Raw genomic sequence first — 6,000 nt, 5'->3', positions numbered from 1 at the left:
TATGCTCAGTTGGGTCCCATAGTCTGTTCCATGCCTGAGGAGTCCAAGACCTGCAAAAGTGTCCTAAAAATGAAACATTAAATCTTACATCAGAAACAAGCAGACAAATGGAGCTTGTGATCAAATGGTGCTGACAAACTCAAGAGAACCCCTGCAGATTAAATTAGACCTATGTATTATGACTCATCTGAATAATTGCCCAGCAAGCTGTGCCTGAAAAAAAAAAAAAACATCTCAGCATGCAAGAATTTCTACACCTGGGTCAGAGAAGGTGAGCTGTACTTAGTTGCCTTGCTTTGCAGCAGAACTTGTCAGTGCCTTGCAGAGAAAGCCAGGCAGCAGAGAAAGAGCAGAAAGCAGACAGAACGAATGACAGTTCACAGTACAGCTGCAGTAGCAGATTAGTCCCACAACCAATGGACAGAGAATGAAGGCTGAGAAAAGGATAAGCAATATTTCATATGCATCAGCACAGAGCTGTATGAAGAAGTTTGATGAGTTGATGCTCCCAGAGAACATCTGAGAGGCTGAGTCAAATTCTTAAGCTTTTCATGAACCACCATTGCCTGCATCTCATATCTCTTCTATTCCATTTCATTACCTGCTCCCACAGTAACTCCTCCCTGGGCCAAACCCTGTGAAGGCACAGGAGTTGCCTAAGGCCCCTCCTGCTACCTCTGACACATGTGCCATCTCCCTGAAAATCACTGCTTTTCAGCAAGGCTTATCAAGCCCCACAGGAAGCCTTACCAAACAACTGCCACCACAGGTTCCAGCAGCAGGACTCAGTCATTAAGATTTAGCTCACATACATTAACCCACCAAAGCACTGTACCACAAACACACACCGTACAAGGAGAGGGGGTCATCCACATTGGATTCTGGTTTACAGTGGTGGGGTTGAGGAGGGAGGGGTGGGGGCATATGCATAATTGGGGGAAATTTAAAGGCTCCAAATGTGCAGAAGCCCTTCAGGACATAGTTTAAAATATTATTAGTTTGAATGATTCTAGAGGGACATACACACAGGCCGAGAAGTGCCATCTCAAATAAGAGACATTTCTTGAATCCAATTCATGGACAGTTTCCTGAAGAGGATGAGCAATTTCTCTGAGCTTCAACTTTTCCAGTGCTATACTGAAACCTACTATATGACATCAAGGCTTCAAGCAGATGCAATCCTGTCAATACTGATTCTGATCACTGATTCAGAGCCTAATATTTTCCTTCCACCATTCCACCTCTTCCCACTTGTCTACTGTAGACAAGATACTTCCTGGTAATTTAGTTTCATTTCTTAAACATTTATGGTGAGGCTACTTCTAAAACTCAAAGGCAATAGAATACCCACCCTCATGAGCACTTAATTGTCCAGTCTGTTCTTCCAAGCTTCAGTTACAAAAACTCTAAAGCTTCTGTAAATAAACAATCAGGAGTATTTCTACTGTAGCTGATCATGTCTGTGGTGGAGGAGAAATCAGAAGACCCACCAATTCAGCCCCAGCCTCTATTATAGCTCTACTGTTTATCTATGAAACCTCATAGTTTTACTGACTCGTGATTCTAAGCATCCGATGAGGGCACCACAGATAACCATTTGATAAACAAGCAAACTCATGGAGAAAAAACAAAACTAAAAATAATTGAAACAGGACACAGAATGAGCAAGTTTAAACTCCAATCCTTTGAAACACAGGTATTTCAGTGGCCCTAGAAACAGAAGAGCATTGTGGTTTAAAAATAGGGTGTGATACCAGATAACAGCCATGATTCACCTGAAAGACGAGAGTACAAAAGCAAGAGACAAGCCAAAACCTGCACTGTAATGACAACACACAGAGTCACAGCCTCAACAGCTCCTTTGGTGCTGGAATGAGAGGTTAAGAACAGGGCAACCTGGCTTTCATGAGAACAAGTCATAGGAAAAACTATATCCATCACAGAAGCAAAAGCCACCACAAACACAAATGGCTATTACCAGCTTATCTGATGATAGTGATGCACACTGCAGCCATCTGCAATCAAAATCAGTAAGCCACTTTTTAAATCAGCACAGCCTTTGCAATTTGAACCAAGACATTAAGTCACAACCAAGAGCCTGACCATAAAGACTGCAGATGCAGAGGGAACAATATTGGGAGCAAAGGAATTTCCTGCCACTGTAGAACATGCATGTATGTCTCAACTTGACGATTATCCACATGCTTTTATGTGAAGAACGAGATACTAACTCCTCATGCAATTGTTAATGTTTATTTGCACACTTTTTTATGAACAATGTAACATTTGGTCCCATTCTGCTGGGGTTCATGTTTCTGGGGTCAAGAGATGGACACATACATAACCTCTACCTACAAACACAAGACATGCACGCTAAACATTTCTACAGTTATGAGATGTATTGCATTTTTTCTTAGCTGCTTCCTTCAATTCCCCTCAGATATTGCTTCTAATAGTCTAAACCTCTGAGCAGCTGCTACTTTGAACCCCATTTCTTAAAGAAAGACCATTAATGCAGATGGTGTCTGCCAACAAACCCAACAGGCTCTGAAATTTTAAGAACTTGGGGGGTGGGGGGAAGTAGGGTAGGAGAAGAGGCTACTGCCCCTGTTGAGAGAAAGACATTTATGCTCACACCTTGTTAGACACCAGAAACTCCACTGAAAACAGATGAGTAACTGGGTTTTGCTTTGGTTAGCCTTCCCAAAGAACTACTTATTAACAGAAAACCCCCTACAAACTCACCAAACACAAGCTTCCTTCTTTCTCTAAAGATGACTTCCCAGCAACATCATCCCAATGATTATATTCAGTCTTTACTCAGACCTCCAACCCTGAACAGCTCTCTGCAGCCAGAAACTAAGCAGGAGATGTTCAGAACTGTCAGCATGCTGAAGGCCTCGCTGTACTTGGCTGCAACAGTGACAGCTGGAAAAGATGACCTTTACAGTCTGGTACCCAAGGAGCCCACTGTGCTGCCTCTCTTGCAATTCTTGTTTGAAAGTCTGTACTATCAGAAAGGAAAACCCTCTGCATTTCTTCCTCAGGACAGAACAGAGGAAAAATACACTGGCACGAGACTGGGAAATTTGACACGTGTTCTCTCCAACACGTCACTGAAAGCTATCTGTCCATCACGTACAGCTTTAAACTACACTGCTGCCAATGGGTGTGAATACACTGTGCACAGAGCACTAGACGCTATTTTTGTGACAAAAAAAATTCCTTGGTTTGCATCAGGGTGCTATTCATCTATTTCAGGATAAGTTAAGGTAGGGCTACCTAGCTAATGATAGGGTCTATCATAGTACCATGTAGACACCTAGTCTTGTCAAGCCTGTTCTTTAAACCCCTGCCTAATTGGGCTAGACAGTTTGTACCACACAGTAATTGTTCATACACTTCCAGTGAGATGACAACTAAGAAGAGAGATGTACTTTTCAGCAACTATAAATCACAGCAGACGGAGGGAGTGAGTAGAGAATACCAAATACATTCCTCACCCCTTCAGTGCAGCATAGCATGTAAGCTGAGCTCCTAGTATAGAGCTCATGGGCAATAAAAAGCTAACTGTAAAATGATTCATCAAGGAGCATAATGCCATGCTTAACTTAAGATATCTGGTTAGGACTTTGTGGCTTCCATAAGGCTCAGGCAGGAGCTCTCATAGTTCTGTAAATGCCTGGCTGAACTCAGGTCAAGCAAGTGCAAATGTCAAAAACAGATCTGAGAAATACATCTCAGTGATGACCTCAACTGCAACCTTACACACTCTCTTTTTTCCACAGGAAAAGATACAACACAAGGAGCAAAAATTTACCACTTAAAATATCACCCAGAACAAATCCTGCCATCCCCTGACAAGGTCTAGCTAGGCCAAGCAGCACTTTCATGCCAGTGATCTAGAGGGGCCCTGTATTTCCTTGTCTCTAGCAGTAATCACTGTAGACAACTTTCCTGCAACGAAGAAAATAAAGTAGTTCACATTGGTCAGGGATCAAAATACACACCAAACGCCAGATGCTGCCACCTCTTGATCAAGTAGGGGACTGACCTAGAAAACCCACAAAGCTGTACCGAGTTGCAGCTGGACTGAGTGCATCTAAACACTGCGCACTGCTGCCAAAAGGGGACAGTCGCCTTTTCTCTGTGTTCATCCTGCCTCTTGAAAAGGCATTTCAACTCACGTTCTGGAAAGTTATCCAGGAAAGAAAAATGCAACTGTTTTCTTTCAGATTAGCAATTTAAATCAGGTCAGTGATGACTATGAGAACTAGGGCCAGCACAACTGAAAGCAAGGGACAGGAGAGAAAGAAGAGGGGGTCACCACATTCTGAAGCAGAAATACACTGACTCAGCTATATCATCTAACCCTACTTTAGGGGATTTGAAAAGGCAAGTGATGGACAAATACTCTACTCTTTAAAGTGGAAGTGCTCAAACAAGGGAAAATTGGAGCAATGATTATGAAATGCAGATTCTTCAGGTCTCTCTGCAAAACCAGAATCAATGGGACCACCCAAACTCAGCTTTGTCCTAACTTGCTTGTCACTGAAGGGACTACTCAACTCTCCAGGGCCAGTCTGTCTCACAACAAGCACTTCCAAAAGCATTTCTCAGGTTTTATTTATTCAGAAAAATCTCACCCTCCTTGAAACCCAGTGCAAGAAAACAGGTATCACTTAACACTATCAGCAGGAGAATCACATTACCCAAGGGAAGAATGGGGAGGAGGAAGAACCCTGAAGGAAAGAAAACAGGCAACGAAGACAAACAGGAACAACAATGGGAAAATACAGCCAAACACATTCCTTTTGGGAGATGGGAAAAACTTAAGTTCTTGCTTCCAAGAACTTACATTTCCTTTTTTTGTTTTCCTCCTCCATCTTACTAACTTACTAATTAAAAATATATTTTTGAGTAATAACTATAGGGAGTTTCCTGTTTACACAGCAGTAACTCCCTGAGCCAATAAACTCAGCGGCCTGAAGTACCTGGCCTTGACACACTCAGTTCAGAATACAGTAATTAGCTTGTAAACAGGAAGCACGCTACTGCTAACGCACCAAGGCGCAGGAACAGAAGGCACACAGAAGTTGTACTTCCGCACTAGCACCTCTTGCAGCTTACCTAAAGTGCAAATCAGAAATGAAATCAAATACAAATAATGCTTTATGGCTATCTATGCCAGCAAGTGTTTGCCAGCACTCTTTGCAGCTTTCTTTAAAAATCACAATTACTTTTTTTTAAATTCTAAACATTTTCCATGGGCTGACATAGGTATAGCAGGGTAGCTTTAGAAAGGCTTTTAGACATGAGCAGATTAGAGCAAGGTAGAGGAAATTTTTGTTATAACCTACACCTTACTGTTGCAGGGTTGTAAGTGGGGTTAGCATGCATGCATTCTGAAAGGTATCAGACTTTGAGAATCATCGACATAGTAACACCAGCCAAATGTATGCGTGTTATCAGTAGAGACTTACATACCAGGATGCAGCTATGTGAATGGGTCCCTGCTGACTTGCATCATAAAAGTCTGCCTTTTGAGAAGAGCAGGAGCAGTAACAAGTCTTATATTCCTCATCTGGAAGGTAAATTCTGAATCAGTGAGTTTTGCGCTTTAATTTAGATAAGCTAACCTACTTTACAGAAGTGATATCCCTACCTCATCTTGGTTCTCCACAGTTCCAACTTATACAGGCTGCAACAGGCCTACAAACAAATAATTTTCAAAAACATACTTCTTGAGCAGTCAGCAACCATCCCCACTCCATCCCTTGATAGATAGCAGAAGGCCTGGACATAAAAGCAGGCCCAAATCTTGTCTCTTAACACAAGCCATGATTATTCTCAGTCACCCTAGTCATTCCTCAACAGTGACCCACCTCTAATACAGTCTTCAGAGAATGCCCATCAGCAGTCACTTGCACAAAAAACATGGACAAATGGGCTACCACTAAGATGTTATTAAGACCATTTTAAAGGGAGAACTTCCAAGCA

Source organism: Strix uralensis, chromosome 4, assembly GCF_047716275.1.
Source record: "Strix uralensis isolate ZFMK-TIS-50842 chromosome 4, bStrUra1, whole genome shotgun sequence".
In the NCBI taxonomy this organism is placed as follows: domain Eukaryota; kingdom Metazoa; phylum Chordata; class Aves; order Strigiformes; family Strigidae; genus Strix; species Strix uralensis.
Note: the sequence above shows the minus strand (reverse complement) of the source record.